Raw genomic sequence first — 21,575 nt, forward strand, 5'->3', positions numbered from 1 at the left:
GATTGTATGCGCTTGGCTAAGAAGCTCACAACATTGCCATCCGGAAGTATAAGGGACCGACACACAAAACAATGTGTAACCATAAACATTTATAGTCTGGTTCATACACTTTAGTGAGAAGTTTAACTTACCTTTGTCAGATGAATCAAATCATGCGATATTGACATTCGACAGCTGGACTAAAATGATGGTTCCGATGAATCACATTATTTCAGTCAGTTACAATGCCAGCAGAATAACTTTTGTCTCCACTATACTTTCTAATCATTTATTTGGTTGTTCTTTGTCGCAAATCATTCGATTACGAATCTCCTGTCACTCACGACTCACTTAGCCGATTAGATTCAGTTTGTTTTTTTCTTTTTTTTTCTGTGTTTTTTTTCTTGTTTTTTTTGTTTTTTTTTTTTTTTTTTTTTTGGGGGGGGGGGGGGGGTTAGTTTTTTACTCACAAAAATGTGTACTTTCAACGATGTGCACTATCTTATAGTTTTTAAAGCTAGTGTGAATAGCAACTGGACACTTTTTGCCTGTCATTCGTAACCGATGTATTTTCCTTCCGAATCGAGGCTCTCTCATTTAAAAATATCTGCTATCTTGTTGACGCTATGCCGTATCCTAGTTACCCGTCTCAATCTACTGAGCTTGTGAAGTCCTGCCTCAACAAATGACTAAAACTTGACCAAGCATAGTCCGAAGGTGCTGTGGCGAACGATTTTCTTTCTCTTATGATTTCTTTATCATTCGTCAGCGTCTAATTCAAAACCACTTCAAATTTTAGTAGACAACAATTTTTGCGAAGGGAAATTACACCTTGAGTTAAAACACTGAACATGGACAGTTTTATTATACAGTTAAGCTAATGTAAACATACACTCGTCAAAGCCATTGTATAACGGGACGCTATCTTACCACTCACTTCCCGCTTTTTGGGCTTATTCACTCGTTCAATAGCCTGTCGATTGACTGCATATCTCCTGCTAATAGTCCTTTCCAAACAAGACTTCAGGTGTGTTTATGCCCTCAGGTTCGCGTCTCGTTCAAGAGTAGCTAAAATTGCAATTAATATTCTAGCTCTCCGGTATCTCCCTACCCAGTTGTTAATCAAAAGCATCTAAACGTCATTTGTTATCTAAATAGGAACATTCTTTCTGATTGGCTATCCCCATAATTGTTGGCGTGGCCTTACTTTACAAAACCAAATTTATCTCAGAAGTGAGACACACACACCAAGAATCCCAAGGAAGAAGAACCAATTCTTAAACTTCAAACTTGTAAAAAGTTCAACTATCTCTCGGTTGAAGGTAAATTATTATTGGTTAACTTATTCAAAGTGGAACGAGATATTACTGTGAATTCAATGCTTAACCTACCATTACTATTATAATTTGTGTATATTTTATTCGTGCTTTATTCTATGGGTGTTCGTAAGTTGAAATACTTGTACAAAACTATATCTATAAGTATATTATACTATAGTTAACATTTGTTTATGACCTATGCTATTATTTCATTTATATTCAATATATATATATGGCATGATGTCTGTACTCTACCGCCAATCCACGGCCACACATCATAATCACAATTATAAGTTAGAAACCATAAAATACAAGGGACATAACCCTGTTAAATTCTCATCATGTAAGATAGCTCAACTGTCAGTTGATGTTTGATACAAATGCAATAACTAACCATTACCATGGAGTTACTGCTTCGCCTTGCCTTGGTCGGCAAATAAAAGCTATTATGATGTGTCGCTCAAGGACGACCCGGTGGCGAAAGATAAATAAGATTTGACTCTAAGACCTTTTTGTTTAAACTCTTAATTGGAGGTCCTTGCCCAGTCCGTGCATAATCCCTGTCTAGCATCCCTACCTCTCAGTCCTTGCTTAGCACCCAATCCCTGCCTCCCAGCCATTGCTTAGCACCCAATCCCTGATGTCAGTCATCGCCGACACCAGAATCTTCCTGTCAGCCATTAGCCACAACACACTGTTGTGAAGTCAAGAAAACCCTGGAACCAGGAGCCAACCTTTATTTGGATTTATTCTTATACGAGAAGAAGAAGAATTAAGCCGTCACGGTCGTAAGGAAAGAAAACTTCCGCTGAGAGTAGTCAATAATCTTTTCAATCGAAGAAAATCTTTATTTCGCATTTATTACTCCCGCTGACTTTTAACGGGATACAAAGAAAGCGTAGGAACGGAGATTGTCAACCGGAAAATATATATGTGTGTGTGTGTGTGTGTGTGTGTGTGTGTGTGTGTGTGTGTGTCGGTAGCAAAATAGAGAGACTCGACCCGGTCCGACAAACGCTGTGTGTTGAGTTGATTACTGACTACGCGTGTGTTCGGCGACTCGAGACGCGACAAGACCTGTGGCGATTCAGTGAGGAATCGGCAACTGACAGAACGCGTGGGCAGCATATTAGGCAATAGGCAGTGAATACGTGTGGGCCCTTAACTGTGAAGTGCTGACATTAAATACAAATATTTGTGTTAGTGCATGACATAATCAGTCGGGAGGTGGAAATTTTGGATTTGTATTTATTATTTTTTTTTTTTCATTTTCAGAAAGAACATGCTCCCCATAACATTTTAATCTTTATTTGAAGTAAATCGGGTGACGAACGATTTTCTTTCACTGCGTGCTTTCTTTATCATTCGTCAGCGTCTCTTTCAAAACCACTTCAAATTCTAGTAGACAACAATCTTTGCAAAACAGAAGCGTAATACCTAGGCGGTCGACCAACTAGAAAGCCTGTGAATGATCGAAGACGCTTTACTCACAATTCTACACGAATAGATGGTGGCGGTAGATTAACCCTCTAGTGTTCAGATTATTTTTGGATGAGGAGAGGAGTTCCCTACATGGCCATGTCAATCATGTAGACATCCTTTGATGATATAAACATCTACCCTTTGATGTATGCAGTCGCATTTTCGTTTTCTACGGTCACTCATGGCAGCAGCCTCTTATGGTTTTCACACTACTATGTTATGACGATCGACCCAATCAGCAAAGTCCGGTCCGCATTCGTGCACCGTCGCAAATCCGCCGGGTAGCATCGTCACAACACACCGTTCGACTAGATGCTCTGCCGTCTCAGGTTCTTGCCCACAGCGGGTACATGTTGGACAGGTAGAAAGACCCTACCGATGAAGCGCACTTGCCGCTAGGCAGCTCCTCGACCGAAGCCGATTCGCAGCCACCCAGTGTCTCCTCTTACTGGTATCAAAGCCTGGCAACTTCTCACCAAGCTTAGAGTTAGAGGAGTGTACGTCCTTGCCCCCACGGGGGATGGAATTCGTCCAAACCGACTTCCATCTCGTATGTGCAGCTCTGTCCGTAGTCAGGGATTCTGCGTACAAGGGTTGCCGGGACTTATTTCAGCTTGAAACGGGGCGCCGTCCATTATGCGCTTCAGAGGGTATCCCCATTCCCTCTCTCCTTGATCTTACTCAGCCAGTTTCCCGTAATCGTCTCCCTCCGGACATCAGGGGCTGGATCGCTGCCATTATCGGGCCCCATTCTCTAGGAGTTGTTGCCAGCGTTCCTGACACTATGTGCATCGACTTGCGAAGTTTTACATCCACCTTCTCAACGTCTCTGCTTCTACCCCACATTGGAGCGCAATACTCCGCGGTGGAATAGCATAGTGCCAGGGCGGACGTTCTCAGGAGCGCTTGGCTAGCGCCCCAGGTCGATCCCGCCAGCTTCCTCAGAAGACTGTTCCGCTTCTCTCTCTTCCGGGCAACCCCTCCGAGATGCACCCGATAGGTAAGGCTGCGATCCAACGTCACCCCTAAATATTTTGGATGCGGCTCATATGGGAGTGGCTGGTCCCCGACAAGGACATTCAGTTTGCGGGTGGGCCAAGCACTGCATTGGTGGAATGCAGCGGCCGCGGTTTTTGAAGTGTACCACTTGTCGAAGTAGGATTTGAGTCTGGTGACGTACTCGCTGAATACGCTCTCGAGACGGGTCCACACTTTACTCTGAGTAACGAGTGCCCAGTCGTCCGCGTATCCCAGCCTCAGGGAGGAAGTGTTCGGCATATCGTTAATGTAAACGTTAAACAGCATTGGCGCAAGTACCGACCCCTGAGGACCCCATTCTTCAATTTTGCACCTTATGATTTTTGCAAGTTTGAGTTTGAGCATCAACCCTTCGCACCAGACCGTATAGTACGCATCTGATAGGTCTATAAAGACAGTATCTGTTTCCTGTTTTCTCTCGAACCCATGCTCAATATGCTCTTTAAGGGCAATGACCTGCTCCGTGGTGCACCTCCCTTCCCTGAAGCCCGCCTGCTCGGGTGGCAGGGCAGCGTCCAAGACCGGCCCCCATCGGTTTAATAGAACACGCTCCAACAATTTGTAAAGACAACTCAGCAGAGATACGGGTCTGTAACTGTCGGCCTCCTTCGCCGGTTTCCCGGCTTCAGGATGACAACTATCTTCGAATGCTTCCACACTTGTGGGAGCTTTCCTTTTGCAAGGACGTCGGACATTGCCTCTGCCAGCCAGGCCCGTGCCCTGGGGCCCAGATGTGTCACCATATCGGGACATACACCATCTATCCCTGCTGCTTTGCCGTTCTTTACATCGCTAATGGCTGCACCCACTGAACGGGGCCGTCCAGTCCGACTCCTCCCTAGGTAACGAGTCCAAAAATCGTACGGTACGCCTTACGGACACCGCGCTCAAAAGCCTGATTCGGGACCCGTTTGCTACGGTTTCTTAATGTTCTTGGCAATTGTGTCTGCCTCACACTCCGGTGCAGCCTTCGCGTAATTCCGGTCCGGGTCCAATTTCTTTACCAGATGCCAAGCGTGGCGGCTGGAGTGTGTAGAGTCGAGACTTTCCACGGTTTCCTGCCACCGTTGCTTCCTTCCCTCTGCCAGAGACTGAAGTAGTCTATCGGCTACGTCCTGGGACTGGTCTGCTGGTACTCTTTGTACAGCTTTTCCGACTCTGCTGTCCAGCAAGGGGTGTAGAATTTCCGTTTGCCTCCGTGGAATAGAACGTTGAGCGCTCTTAACCAGTAGCCTGCTAAATCTGGTTATATTCTTGGACTTGGGAGGAATGGCAGGGCCAACCTGCTCGATATAGGAACTTAATTCCTCCCAGTCAGCCTTCCTGAAGTTCCATCTGCAAAGTGGGAGAGACTGCACCCTCGGTATTGTCACCCCCGCTGTGACAAGAACCGGCCTGTGCTGGCTATGCGGAAAGTCCCAGAGGACTGTTCGCTTCACCTGCAGCGGTTCACCGTTCGCAACGAGGGTGAGGTCTGGAGTATACTCCTTCTTATGGCGGTACCCCTGAAGGTACCCTTGGCTGTAGGATCGTACACTAGTGTAGATCGTTACAGTCCATCCATGAGCGGAGTTGTCTTCCTGCCTCGTTGCAGTCTCGGTAGCCCCATTCGTGATGGTGGCTATTAGAGTCTCCCAGACAGATGGAAGGATGGCTGACCACCGTTATCTGTGGTGTAGTCCAAGTCGCTCTAGGTGGTTTGTAAATATTATGCAAACACAGTCCACCTACTTCCACGGAAATTCGGTTCACCCCATTGCCGTCCGTTACGCTCTCTACTCTCTATGACACTTACCTTCGTTGGCTCTTTAGCGTAAACGCTAACCCCTCCTTTGAGCCTCGAAGTGTCCTCGCGTTGGACCACCGTATAGCCTGGGATCTGGAAGATTGTGCGCCTGAATAAAGGTGGGTCTCCTGAAACAGGAGAATGTCTACGCTATGAGCGGCCAGTAGCTTTGACAAAAGCTCATTTTTTTGTCATACTCTTGACTCTCGATGTTCAAGGACAATATATTATGCGTCAGGTCGCTATCCCCGACATCGCATTTTCTGTTCGGCAGGCCGCAAACCGAAGGTGTGGAGGGACGCTTGCTTTCTTTTCGAACGTACCGACGACCCTGGCGACACGAACGTGGTATTATTTGGCTAGGCGGCAGACCGCTTCGCCATTGACTGTGCTGTATTGGAAACATCATATCAAGTAGTGTGGCGCTCGGGATAGCGGCTGCTATTCGGGCACCGGGTTGGATCAAATTTAGTCACATACCGGGCGAGCAGCTCATGTGGCTCGATACCCGGGATGGTCTCGTGACGATCAACAGGGATTTACACCTTTGCCCTCCCGTGTGGCTCAAGCCCCCTCACCAGCTGCAAGGTAAAGATCCACGAGGGGGTCACTCATGGCTAAACTCCGCCCAGAAACGATTTCATAGGTCCGACCATAACCATGTTTCAAACTGTTGTTATCGTGAGTTTTTCTGATCGAAGAACGATTGGCTATTGAGCATTTCATGCCAGGGCTGTTTTTGTTTTTAAGGGTTTTGCGGCGCTTGCAACACATTAAAGTCATATCAGCGCCAGTAAAAAGGAAGAAAATGGGATAGTAAAAAGATCTAGAATTACAATTAAACCACTCAAGAAAAGATAAGACAAAGGGGAATTGGTTCAAATAGGAAACATGTAATTTCCAAGAGCACACTATCAAAGTACTTAGTTTAAGATCACCTAAAGGTCTCACCCAGACACCAGCACATGATCCCACTAATGTTGTTTTTAAACGTTTTACAGCGCTACTTGCAACACATTAAGGTCATATCAGCGCCAGTAAAAATGAAGGAAATGGATAGTAAAAAGTTGTAGAATTACAATTAAATCACCCAAGAAAAGGTAAGACGAAGGGGAATTGGTTCAAATAGGAAACAGGTGTAGATTCCAAGAGCACACTATCAAAGTACTTAGTTTGAGATCACCTAAAAGTCTCATCCAGACACAAGCACAGGTCCCCACTTAGAGGAATACACTCAAATGTTTACCAAATATATATAATATATGTAAACAAAACATAATACAGTGCATAACAGAGAATTGATTTACAAGGGAAAAAATATAATCTTCCAAAACTAACTATACAGCCAGGGCCAGGACAAAAACAAGTAATCTCATTCCAAGACAAAGACAGAAATCAAGTTGGAAAACAGATATAGGGGGATAGAAAACGCAGTAAGTATGTATCTCCCTGCCCACTATGGGAGGTCAGGAACCCCGCCCAGGATGCCAGGACTAACTGAAGACTTAATGTCAATCCAGATCAAGGAAAGACTAGAGCAACATGGAAAGTGAAAACAGGCATGGAGAAGAGAAGACCCAGCAAGTGACCTCTCTATCCACCATGGAGAACACTTTAGCACCAGCAAAATGGAAGAGGGAAGGAAAGGATGGGTTTATTTCAGTTCAAAGAAACATAAAAAAGGATCCAGTCAAATGGATGCAAAAAAAATATCAATATAAATAAATAAATGTACAACACACAAGCAAAAGTTCAAATGTATTTTATTCATCAAATATTGTACATTAAAAAGTGAAACATGAAAAAAGAAGGTTGAACAGGCAAAAGGACATACAAAAGCTTCTCACGAACTATTTTTTGTTTGTTTTTAAGGGTTTGCAACACATTAAGGTCATATCAGCGCAGGTGAAAAGAAAGAGAATGTAAGAGTAAAAAGTTCTAAAATTACAATTAAAGCACCCGAGAAAAGGTAAGACAAATGGGAATTGGTTCAAATAGAAAACAGATGTAGATTCCAAGAGCACACTATCAAAGTACTAAGTTTGAGATCACCAAAAAGTCTCATCCATACACAAACACAGGTCCCCAATATTAGGAATGCACTCAAATGTTTACAAATTATTAGACGTAAATAAAACATAATACAGTGTATAACAGAGAGATGGGTTACAAGACAAAAGACACATCATCTCCCAAAACTAACTATACATTTGACTGTTTCCCTCCCAGCCAGGATCAGAACAACACCAATTAAGCTCATCCAAAAACAAAAAGCATGTTGGAAAACAGATATAGGGGATAGAGGACACAGTAAGTACCTCCCTGCCCAATATGGATACTTGGCAGGTAGGCTAAAATTAGAAATGTAAAATTCCCAATTAAACACCATTGTTTGTTTTTGTGTTTTTAAGGTTTTATGGCGCTTGCAACAAATTAAGGTCATATCAGCACCAGTAAAAAAGAAAGAAAATGGGAAAGTAAAAAGTTATAGAATTACAATAAAGCATCCGAGAAAAGGAAGAAAAAGGGGAAGTGGTTAAAAAAAGAAACCGGTGTAGATTCCAAAAGCACACTATCAAAGTACTTAGTTTGAGATCAGTAAAAGTCTCATCCAGACACAAGCACAGGTCCCAACTAAGAGGAATACACTCAAATGTTTACCAATCATATAATATAATGTGTAAACTAAACATAATACAATGCATAACAACAGAGAGATGATTTACAAGGAAAAAAATATCATCTCCCAAAACTATAACTATACATTCGACTGTTTCCCTCTCAGCCAAGGACTCTGACCAAGGTCAGGACAAAACCAAACAATCTCATTCCAAGAATAAGACAGAAAGCAATTGGAAAACAGATAAGAGGGATAAAAGACACAGCAAGTACCTCCCTGCCCGCTATGGAGGTAGGAACCCCACCCAGAAACACCATTGTAACCTGTGGTAGTAATGCTGTATAAATTAGTAACACGGTACAACCACGAATGTACATCTACAAACTAAACCATGAAAGATCATTACTAAGAAAAGGGTTGCTGAATAGACTCACATGCGCCTCTCAATAAAAAACAATTTATATTTCTAATTGAACACAAACATTTTCAATAATTTTGTCAGGCACTCCCAACATCGACAATTTTCTCAGTAATCTTTGACAGCTCTAAGTCTATAGTATTTTCAATTTCACATTCATGTTTGTCCAAAATTATACTACACATTTATGAATAGCTGTGTGAAGAATAATATGGGATTGTCAAAGAATTCAAGATTTTCAATTGAAAGCACACGAGATAAAGTCAGACAATTTTGCTGTTAAGGGTTTTATGCCACTTTCAACACATTTAGCATGGGTCAAAGTTAGGTCATTTCAGCGCCAGTATAAATGAAGAAAATGGGAGAGCAAAAAAGTTCTAGAATGACAATTAAAGTACCCAGGAGAAGGTAAGACAAAGGGATTGGTTCAAACAGGAAACCAGATGTATATTCCAAGAGCACAAGATGGTTCAAAGGACAGATTATTCCAAGAGCACATTATCAAAGTACTTATTGAGATCACCTAAAAGTCTCATCCAGACACCAGCACAGGTTCCCACTCTAATAGGAATACACTCAAAATGTTTTACAAATCATATATATATAACATAAAGACAACATAATACAGTTATAACAGAGAGATGATTTACAATGAAAAAAAAAATCATCTCCTAAAACTAACTATACATTTGACTGTTTCCCCTCTCAGCCAGGCACCCGCCAGGACGAGGACAAAACCAAGTAATCTCATTCCAAGACAAAGACAGAAAGCAAGTTGGAAAACAGATACAGGGGGATAGAATTTATTTTTTAAATGAGCTTTTATATAGAGCAATATCCACTAATGTGCTAAAAGCACTTTACAAGAAGACACAGTAAGACCTCCCTGCCCACTATGAATAGTTCAGTGTTGTATACAATGGAGATCCAAAAGATTTTTTAAAAATGCGTACAAAGTTGCAAAATCGAAAATAGAGCACTAAATTTGATAATAGGCAAATAGACCATACCAGTGTTGTATTAATAGATAATTTAAATTTACTCTTTATAGACACTATAAATAGTATCCACTTTTAAATCTAATATAACCCAACCAGATAATACTATACTGAACTCCCGATATGAACGTCCAGGTCAACAAACTGATTAAAGTGTTTAAGAACACTATAAAAAATAAATGCGTAAATGCCAGAGCAAAAATGCATAAGACTACACATCTTTTCCTTTTTACTGGCGCTGAAATAACCTTGACTTGGAACCATGCTAAATGTGTCGCAAGTGACGTAAAATCCTTAAAAGGTAATTATCACTAAATTGTAAAAAATGTCAAAGAATAATTATAACATATACAGCCCAAGCCAATAATTGGAACGCCATATTTTCAGAAGTCGCTTAATTCCAGGTTATCAAATATATACCGAGCCATATTGACACGAGCAAAAATGGAATTTTTTTGTTTGTTTATTGCTTTAGGTCTCTTCCAACACAAATGAGGTTATATGAGAGACCGCTGAAACAAAAAAACAAGCAATCTAACAAAAATAGTACAAATGTAAATCAAAATCATAACCTAAAGATATAAGCTAAACTATAAATAACTAAGAACAAACAGGCAGAAGATTTACAGAAAAAAAAAATATCCCCTGTCAAAAATACAATCACAAACCAAAGAAGCAGGATAGGCAGTAAAGAGAAGAAGAAACGACATCACTATCGGATCGTACACCCATGCGAACATCATAGGTATATGATTCAAGGGTGATGCTCCCATCCAACCACCCGCAAATGGAATTTTCTCATAACTTCACCAAGCGAAAGAAAGTACATTAACTAACAATGACATTTGAGTCTATCACCGCCCATTACCTGTTATATAGTTAATGAAAGCTCATGTAATGACACAATTGTTTCTGTTGAAGAGGAATTTTTATGTTTTCAAGGGTTTACGGCGCTTGAAAAACACATTTAGGTCATATCAGCGCCAGTAAAAAGGATGAACATTGGATAATAAAAACATTCTAGATGTACAATTCAAAGGACTTAAGGAAAAAGTATGACAAAGGGAAAGGGTTCAAATAGGGAACAGATGTAGATTCCAAGAGCACACTATCTCAGTACTTTGAGATTCTAAATGTTTCACTGCACACCAGCATAAGATGGCACTAAGAGGAATACACTCAAATGTGTGCAAACCATATGTTTAAATTAAAACTAAATAATCTCATTCCAAGACAAAGACAGAATGCAATTGGAAAACAGGGCATAGAAGACGCAGCAAATACCTCCCTGCCCACTATGGGAGGTCAGGAACCCCACCCAGACGATGAGGAATACAGCACTGATTAAAATGTGTTGTAATTTATTGTACAGGATTCATGCGTCTTTAAATCACCAAGCAGTACATCAACATGCCATATAAATTTGTGGTCATACTCACTCTCCCCCATTTTCCATCCCTACCAAAAACATAATGTCAAATGTCGAAAAAACAAACGAAAGACAAAATACATTAAAGATGCTATGAATTACAATATACACAGCTACTGTAATATAAACGATGTGTAGTTGTTGACATGTTCCAATTATGGAGGCCACTCACTGAGGGGGTTAATGCTATTCCAATTAAGCTGCTAGCACTGTCCTCCCATCTTTACAAATCCTGACCTCCTGCTGAGAACAAATGTTTTACAATTAAACTTGTTGAATTTCCAAAAGTTCCCAACTCCCGATGAAAACATCAAATCCAACAGAGTAACAAGGAGTTCAATTGTCTATAAAAATAGCCAACGTCTAAATAAAAAACCAAGTTTTAAATCATTGTACTGTTCTACTGAGTTACAACAACACATGCTTTTAAAATCTCTTCTCTCCTTTCAGAATCAAGTCCTCAAAGCTTTTTATTGTGAAATGCTGATGAACAAGGAACTGACACAGGACTATGCTGGTGTTAGGTAACAACTCCTTGAGTCAACTTTGCACAATTCCATGTCCAAGATGATGGTTTTAACTTTGTACACAACATATAACGTTTTGATTGAATCACAAACTTCATCTACAGTACAGAACGAATCATCTCCTGTTAGTGTTGAAATTCAAATGAGTAAGCAGTGTTGAAAAACCTCTGATAACCCATGAAGCTCCTTATTCCTTCCATCAAAGATGGTTGTCCACTCATGACCACACTATATGTGGCATTCTTGTGATCTATATTTTTCTGAGCAGGAACAGCTCGCTGTTCATCAGTAAAATGTCTGGTACTAGGATAGGGACAAGCATCTGAGGAAAAAAAAAATGGCAATAGGTTAATAACGAAAGTAATCTAGAGAAATCAGCATTTATTCATGAATAACCAAGAGGTGACGATGTACAAATGGTGGTGTAAACAAGGCTTGGAAATATGGAGCCAAAGATCCCCCTAGATTGATAAGTGCTAAATAAATGAGCAGTCTATTAATCTATTGAGATTAATCCTGACTACTTTAGATTGGGACCACCAATCCATCATTCGAATTCTAGAAAAATAAACCCATGACAAAAACAGATTAACTCAAATTTCAATCATTCTTGCCAAAGTGGAATAAAAAAGGCTTTACAGCTGAGATACCCTTGTTGAAACCCAAGCAGAGGAACACAAGATTACTTTGAAAATCTTCTGATAGGCTATCAATCCAAATCGAACACTGAATCATTGATCAATGCGTCAAAGAAATTTGATGAAAAACTCAAGCCCATGTGTAATAAAGCCCAGAATTTTTGTTTGTTTCAGTGCTGGTGGTGACAAAAAGTGAAAAAGTAGGAAAATGTTGAACGATTGCCCCATTTCTACTGCACTAAACCCCACTTTTAGAGCAATTGAGATGATAGACTATCATTGATACTCTAGCTAACTTCTGGAGAGTGGAAAACTGCACCTGTGTGTTCCACCACACATCAACTCTCACATTGTTTTGAGAAATTGTAATTTTAAAAAGGAGGAAATTCCTCCTCTAAACTACAAAACCGCGGATTTCCGCAGATCCGAGGAAAACCATCGGCACTCTTGTTTATAAATAGAAAATCGTCATACACATGCAGATGACACAACTTTTGGGACATTATTTCCAAGATGACTAAAGCACTCCCCAATAACAACGAAAACTATGGACTGCACTAGCACAACGCAAGTCCATGAATGATCGTGAAGAATGCACAGTCAGAAGTGCAGAAAATCACCTTTGTGCTTTATTATCTAAGTGTCAACCCAACTTATGTAAACAATATCTCTGCCATAATGCCATTGGAATAGAAACAACATCCATACACATATTATTTTAGCAAGCATTAGATGTCGCTCGACCCACTTAGAGCGATATATAGTTACCTGCTAGGCAGCGCTCAGAAATTATTCGTCCTGACTGCATCGACTTTCCCAAGTTTAGTGTTGTGACCATTTATTCATTGCTCATTTGCCTGAGAGTAACAATAATATAAAAATAAAAATGAGGATTTGTCAACTTTGAGAACCAATTATTGTAAAAAAAAATTATAATAAATAAATAAAAATACTAACAGATGAAACCATTGAGAGGAGTGTAATAGTAATATTCTTTAATACCTGCAACTTCGAACTCAGTCCCAGTGCATGCACCTCAAGCTCGTGCAACAGCAATAGAAAATTTAAAAAATTTAATAATAAATGCAAGATTTCAATGATCTTATAATATTAACTTCCGAAGCGTCACCCCGAAATAATACTGCTTCATTGAGATTGGTCACATTTTTTGGGGTCAGGTTATGTTAATGGGATTTCTACTCACTCAAATATCATGTCCAGGAAATGATTTTATAGTTAAAGCTGAATCATGGCCCTGACCCTTTAACCTTTGAGTTGCCCATCTTTGGTGCTGCCAGGCTGAACACGAACACCACTACAGATACTGGAATGCCATCTGAAATTTAGATTAATCAACATTAATAGTAATGTACAAAACTGAATGTTATAACATCTACAATATATATGCAGGATGCCTACATAAAATGTAAAAAGAGCAAAACACTAAACAAGGGACATTCGAGTTCAAAACCCTCCTTTACCTGGATACCTCTGTATAGAGCTTTTAGACTTGGTGTAGTCTCCTTCGCTCCTCCTCATCTATTAATGATTGGACCAATTTTTATAATTGAACTTGTTTCCTAGGGTGCTGCTTATCTCCAACTCTGCTTTGAATTTATTCAAATTTTTTGCTGATACTGTGGTTTCTTGCAGTTTATTCCAGTTATTTACAATTCTAGATGAAAAAAAGTTCCTTCTTTCATTTGTTTTAAAACGTTCTTTTTTCAGTTTCTTGCTGTTTCCTCGTGTCTGAATGTTCTTGTTTGGTTTAAGGAATCCTGCCTCTACCCTGTCTATTCCCTTTACTATTTTATATGTTTGGATCATATCTCCCCTTCTTCTCCTGTAATCTAAGGTCGGGAGATTTAATTCTTTCAATCTCTCACAGTAGGTGTTTTTCTCTTTCCAACAGGCTTTGTCTCCCTCAAACTTCGGATACCATATGCAGCTTTGATCTAACCATAGTCTTGTAGATGGTAGTCATGTGTTTTGTTTTCAGATTCTTGAAATTTCTTTTCACTATTCCGAGTGTTTTACTAGCCTTAGATTGAACATCTTGAATTTGCTTCTTGAAGTTTAGCTTCCTATCAATAAATACTCCTAGGTCTTTTTCCCCATTGGATTTCTGCAGGGGTTTTTTCTTTCATTATATAGTTTGCTTCTCTGTTGTTTTTTCCTAGGTGAAGAACTGCACATTTATCTACATTGAACTCCATCTGCCATATTTCGGACCATTCTTGAAGCTTTTTCAAATCTTGTTGTAAGGTGTTTCTTTCTTCTTCTGTATTAGCTACTCCATAGAGCTTAGTATCATCGGCAAAGATTTTACATTTAGATGATAGATTGTCTGGCAAGTCATTGATATAAATCAGGAAGAGAACTGGTCCCAGTACACTTCCTTGTGAAACTCCACTTGTTACCAGTCTCTCCGTTGATGCTGTTCCATTCACTATCACTTTTTGTCTTCTATCTTTGAGGAAATCTCTGACCCATTTGACTGTCTGATCATTAATTTGATACTGTTCCAATTTCCTGATTAGGCGCCAGTGTGGAACTTTGACAAATGCCTTTCTGAAGTCGAGGTATATGACATCTAAATTGTTGCCTAATTCCAGGTCTCTCGTCCAGTCATCCATTGTTTCAAGTAGGTTTGTTACTGTAGACCTTCCCGCCATGAAACCATGTTGATCTTTGCTGAATAGTTTGTTCTTGGTCATATGATCAACCAACTTTAGCCAATAACAGACAGTTAAAACATGAATACATGACGTAAAATCCAGTTAGACCACCAAAACAAAGATAATAGCACAGTGCCAGAATACAAAATCACTAAATAAAAAACGCATTCCAGTCAAAACCCATCATTCAAATTGTCATGCCTGCCCAATGTGTAAGTCACACATATAAAAGCAGGGTTCAAATTTTTTTCTGTACAGCCACATATTTGTCAACGAGCACAGAATTACTGGCCAATCTAAAAATTATAAAACTATTTTTACAGATTCATATAAATATAATAATAGTAACTTGCAAACCTTCCTTAAATTAAGGGTAATTCAATCACCCGTTGAATCAAGTGATTTGAACCCGGGACCTTCCAGTTCAGGGTCAAACAACTTCACCACTACTCACTACACTACAGATCCATCTGACCTGTGGAGATATCCAATACAAATTATGTTATTAAGAAGAAATAGAAAAACAGAATCCACAAAAGAACTGAATGTCACTTGTATTTTGTTGTTATTGTAAATGTCATTTGCAAATTAGCAGAAAAAACATGCAAAACTAATAATAATAATATTAGGTTTAGGTCGAGATCGGATTTTTTATTATTTTTTTTAGTAAAGGTGCTTGGGTGTTTGTTTTTCCTAGTATTAGGGTTAAAGGTACTAGGTTATAGTTATATTTATTCTTAGGCTTAATCGAGGGAATATTTGAGTTGTTTCCCTTGGCACTAGGAGCTTTCTGAAGGACTCACCTTTTTAGTTTTCATTCTTTTGTTCTTCAATTTTCTCTTAATTTCAAAAATTCGCTTACATTTTCATTCACCTTTCTGGAGGAGGGGGAGGGGCAGGGTAGTATTATTATTGCCATTGCTAAGCCAGTTTTTTAAAAAAAAAGAAAATATGAATTTGAACTTGAATCGCAGCAAAACCAAACAAGTAATAAATAGAATTTAAAAAAAAATCAAACTCGCCTCTTCAACATAAAGAGAAACAGTTCCATAAACGAAAATACGGTTTTACATTGTCATTAGGTTAGGAAGCCAAAATTGGCCAGGGACCAAGATTTTGATCTCCCTCCGCCTCCTAGTCTCCTCTCCTACTCAACTCCAAGCCTCTCTCTCTATGAAACTTTAGTTAATATTTATTGGTGGACATATGAAAGTCTATAGCCATAACCGCTAATAAGATCTCCCTTTTCATGTGTAGATTTAGTTGCAATACAAGTGGAGAAGAGAGTCAGAGTGATGATGTGCTAAGAAGATAGACGCGGTTTTCTTTTTGTTTTGTTGTTTTTTACGCTAACATCCTCAAACTCCAATAATAGAAAAAAGGAAAAAAGCATCGTTCCTAGGGGTGGAGGTGACAGATTTGAATACGCTAAGACTAAGGAGGATGAAAAGTCCTCCGACTTAATTATTTTACCGTCAGCTTAAACTTACTCTTCATCTTGATGCCATTGACCATGTTCCTTTCACGTTTCAGTTTTGCTTTACCTACTCTAGCTAGTAGCTACCTATTATCGAGGCAACTCCACTCCTTTTTCTTGTTTAGTTTTGGCGGAAAAATTATATCGATACCAATAATACTCGAGACAGTAGTCAATATATTTAATTATTTACAGCGATGGTTCACCCATGGAGGACACATAGGTACTGCCATACTCTAAATTTATCAAATCCTTTATTTCTTCCATTTTAACTCCAAATATAGATGTCAAATATTCTTAAAAAGCCATTTTATCTAGTTTAACCCAATGTCAATACTATTTTGGTATCGATAAAAAGCATCACGTGACCACGTCGCCATTTTAGCCACGGATTTGGCGAGCACTCCGTCTCACAGGCGAGCCATTGCCAAAGACTGGTGGCACCATCTGGTGGATCGGGACAAATTGTCTCACTGGTGAGCTATAGCTCGCCTATGAGACAAGCCTCAGGTTATGCGGCAGTTTGCGGTACCTACTTACATTATACACTCAAAACATTACAAAAAAGAGGGATGCTTTGCAAGGGAAAAAAAATCACCTCCCAAAAACCGTAAATTAAAAGAGACTGTTTTACCCAGTAAGGATCCGGTCAGTTGGAATGACAAAACCAAGTATGTAATCTCATTCCAAGACAAAGACGGAAAACATTATATAAGGGGATAGAAGCGTAGCCATCGTAAAGTTATAGCCTGACACTGATCAAAAAATGACGTCAAAATGCCAGTCTTTTGCCACAAAAGAAAACAAATCGTGAGTTGTATTCAATAGTTCAACCAATGAAATAACTTATTTCCTTGAGCTCTACTAACGACAACTCACTAAACGCTACACAAACCTAAAAAAATGACGTCAAACTGCCAGTCCTAGAGGGTTCTAGTGTCAGGCTATATCTTAACGATGGCTATGATAGAAGACACAGCAAGTGACCTCCTACCCACCATGGGAGATCAAGACTCCCACCAAGACCACAATGCTGTATTAAGGCAAAGAACTGAACAAATGTGTATGAAAGTAAGGTGCCAGACAAAGCAAGAAAGAAAAATACAAGAAAAAAACCATCCCAAAAAATCAGTCGACCTCGACTGGGGATCGAACCTCAGACCTATATTGATTACCGGTCAGATGTGCTACCATTATGTGTAAATGGTAGTACGTCTGACCGGTAATCAGAAGGTCTGAGGTTTGATCCCCAGTCGAGGTCGACTGAGTTTTTGTGATGGTTTTTTTTCTTTCTTTGTCTGGCACCTTTCATACACACTTGTTCAGTTTTTTATCTTACACTAGGTATTCCAAACTAAAATTTCAACTGCAGAAAACTGCTGTTATTTTGAATTGAACAAATACAGATTGTCAAACCATGAACAACAGTCTTTAAATGATTAAAATCGGACAACAAATAAAAAAGTTACGAATTTTTTACTTATTTAATAACTTGTAATTTTCGTACACCAACAGAACATGCTACCAAACAGCAAGTTAAAGGTGCATCAAAACAAACAAAATAATAACAAAATTGAATAATTTGCAAGCAATCGCAAGCCATGGACATAGAGAATAAGAAAAATACTCAAACAAATATTCACCTAGTATAATTCAGTTACTATACAGCATCAAAATCAAGAAAAAACATGACCCGCGTGAAAATAATTTCACCGAAATCGCCAGATGTACCATCTTCGGCACTTTGCAGACTCGTCAGTAATCTAAATTAAGGCATGAAACTTATCTGAGCCTTAGAACTGGCACCAGACAGTAAGCCCAATTTTTTTCAGAGAGATAGAGGCAATAATTACTGAGATTTTACGTCTCAAAATTCGAAAAAAGGCCGAAATCGCCAAAGGAAGACATTTTGAGAAATAAACAGTGTTTCCGCTACAAAAAATTTAAATGATGAGATATGGCTATGAAACTTCACATACAAATGATTTGAGGATGGGGAATCCAAATTTTATGTCCTTTTCACAATAAGAATGACAAAAACAGAGTTATGAGAAGAAATCAAGATTTAAGCTCTCGAAAATCAACAGAAATATATGTCAAAAAGGGGGGAAAAGTCAAAAATTCATACCACGACCTAACACAATAATGGAAGTTAATGCTGCACCTACTGGTGGCGCACAGTCGATCAAATAAAATAAATAAATAAAAACATTAGACAAAAAAGTCAGTACACAAAAGCATACAATATCCAATGCAACCCACGAACATGAAAATTTATACCTATCCATAAGTACATATTTTGAGACACCTCAACAATCAACCTAAAATTCAACGCCCTGCCCTAACACATTTTAGTTTATATAACTAAGGCAACGGTATAAGGACACGCTTTAATGCATATAAATGCACAGACACCGGGCAAACCTATCTTAGCGCTCTTGTTACTCATGATGTTGAGCGTCAGCAAGATGGCTTTCTATTATTTCAACATTTTTAACACGCCTGAGTGTACTTAAACACTTTAATATGTTTTTTTACCCGGAAGTTCATATTCATACAGGGAGTCCAATATAATATCTAATAACAGATTATACATATGCGGACTCTGGAAGCTGATCATATCCACATAGCCTATAAATGATAAAGATTAATTTAAACACGGACTATAATATTGCTATTATGGTCTAATAGCCCAACATCAGTATGAGTATAAGGGTTATCATTGGCTCTCCACTATACACATTTTAAATGCATCTATAAAATGTTTAAATAGAAATAGACATTATATTGGACTCCCTTATTGTATGAATATGAACTTCCAGGTAAAAAAAAACATATTAAAGTGTTTAAGTACACTCAGACGTGTTAAAAATGTTGAAATAATAGAAAGCCATCTTGCTTGACGCTAAACATGATGAGTAAATAAAACATATGTAATAATCAGAAAAGCTACATGATAGGTACATAATTATGAGAAACAACAATTGTTTAAACAAAGCATGTCACTGATCAAATGTAAAGTGATGGAAATAGATACATAATTTCATTAATCAATATAATGTAAATGTTGCTACTCGAAGCGATAAATAATGTGAAATTGAATGTAAGCTTCAATTTAATTATAAAAACAGATAGAAGAATGGATGTTTCGTGTTTCCCCTTTACCAACAAACGCATTCAACTTAACGGCACTACCACATCATCTATACTGTTTGGTTCATCCTGTTTGTTGACAAAGGAGAAACCTGAAACGTCCATTCTATCTGGTTTTGTAATTAAACTGAAGCTTGAATTTAATCTCATAGTGTTATTCAATCAACATCAGAATCTGAAACCCTTCTTCGTTTGACAGCAGTTGACAAAAAAGATGCTTCTGCTTCATCATCAGTAATCATCCTTAACAAATAAATTTCTCAAAAATAACATCAATCTTTTTGACATAAGAGGGGAATGACCCATAAGGAATTTTACTTTTCATCAACTCCCAGTATGGCCCAGTGTTAGTCAGATTAAACAGTGAAATAGCAGCAACTAAAGAAATTACCCTACTATCCCTCAAATCTGCAACAATACTTTGAAGCTTTAAATTGTCACCTGAAAACAAGAACATGTTTATGATGGTACAAAAGAGCATGAGCATTTTCAAATATATTATTGAAACGATTACTTCTAAAACTGCAAAACTGAGACATAATATTATTAGCTTCAGAATAATTTAGCCATTCTTCCCTTGCCCCATTTTTCTCATCCCCCCCGAGGTCCCAATACTTCTGCAGTTAGTCTTATAGCACGTAAGGCTGCACTTTCTTTACCAATACTAGACTGAAAATGATTAAACTTTTGCTGACTGTCCCTCCCAAGTGAACCCCCCACTTTAATTACATCCCTCTCAAATTCTAACACAGCACTCTCAACAGCTTTAGATAGACCAAGCAAAAAATGCACGTTACAATACAAAAAATGTGTACATAGACCGTCTATATTCCTCATCATGCAAAACACTCTTACGCCATTCATGAATTTTTTTATTTAAAAGTTTCATATTTGCCGCTCTATCGGACATAAGTTTCGTTCTTTAATTTTAAATTACAAATTTCTTTCTTTAAAATATTACATTCTGATGAATCGACTTTATAGATGAAAACAATTTTTTGGAAGAGACAGACTTTGATAATCTTCTAACATGGTCAACATTAACAATTGTGGAAGAAAGTGGGATGTGGGACTCTGAAAAAGATTCTGGCAATAAAACAGAAGTGATCAATGCAAGGGTACATTCAGGTTTGGCTGGATTCTGAGTAGAAACAGACATAGAGGGTAGAGGGGTAGAACCAAAAGTGAATGACGATGATGGTAGTGGTGTTGAACATGAATCAGGTGTGGACACATTCCGAGAATTAATATTCGTGGAGAGATGAGGGTAGAACCAGATACAGTAGAAATGCAGGACGATGGTGGTGGTGGTGGTGAGCTGAGAATCTTAGTAGAAGTAGAAGGTTGACTTGATGATGGTAGTACAGATGAAGGAAATAAAACGGTTGGCTGAGGACTCAGTGCTGGCCAGTTAACAGTAGACGACGGTGGTGGTGAGCTGAGAATCTTAGTAGAAGTAGAAGGTTGACTCGATGATGGTAGTACAGATGAAGGAAATAAAACGGTTGGCTGAGGACTCAGTGCTGGCCAGTCAACAGTAGATGACAGTGGGGGTGGTGGTGGTGCCTGAAGTGCTGCTGGGTCCCTGCTGATATTTTTTATCAGCTTCCCCTTCTTTGTTTCTGCAGCGAGATACATGCCTCGCAACTTCTCTCTCGTGCAAATTACAGGAGAAGACGATATGTCTCCTAGAAATTTATGGAAGTCTCCATAAGTATGTCCATGTTTCAGGAGAAAATTGCCGAGGTCCACAGCAATTTCCTTTGACACAACAGTCTTTTTAAAATTGTTCTTCTCCAATGTCATGTCTACACCAATGGCATTGAGGGCATCACTGATGTGGTGAAGATCCACAGGTGCATTCAAAAACGTTTTATCTTTCCCTTTTTGCCGCCTTCACCACCTTCAAAATTTTTTCGCCAGATACTATTGACAGGATAACTTGAGTCTGGACTTAACATGGAGAACCATTGTTCCACCTAGAAGGGAAAAAATAACCAGAAAATATTGAAGGGCTTATAACTAATGCATTA

The 21,575-nt window shown here is 39.0% G+C and overlaps 1 long non-coding RNA gene across 2 annotated transcripts; it reads right to left on the reverse strand.

Moving 5' to 3' along the window:
- Positions 1-9,165: 9,165 nt before the first annotated feature.
- On the reverse strand, positions 9,166-16,788 carry LOC144957006 (uncharacterized). Of its 2 annotated transcripts, XR_013642064.1 has the most exons (5): positions 16,403-16,788; positions 15,270-15,387; positions 13,439-13,570; positions 13,003-13,091; positions 9,166-11,918 (listed from the first exon to the last, which is right to left on the reverse strand). It is a non-coding gene; the product is annotated as an uncharacterized LOC144957006 (long non-coding RNA). The 2 variants fall into 2 exon arrangements; XR_013642065.1 differs by lacking the exons at positions 15,270-15,387; positions 16,403-16,788 and adding an exon at positions 15,935-16,390.
- Between the last annotated feature and the right edge of the window lie 4,787 nt (positions 16,789-21,575).

The sequence above is a fragment of the Berghia stephanieae genome, chromosome 11, assembly GCF_034508935.2.
Source record: "Berghia stephanieae isolate SIO BIC M18660-M18661 chromosome 11, UCSD_Bste_1.3, whole genome shotgun sequence".
NCBI classification, from domain to species: Eukaryota; Metazoa; Mollusca; class Gastropoda; order Nudibranchia; family Aeolidiidae; genus Berghia; species Berghia stephanieae.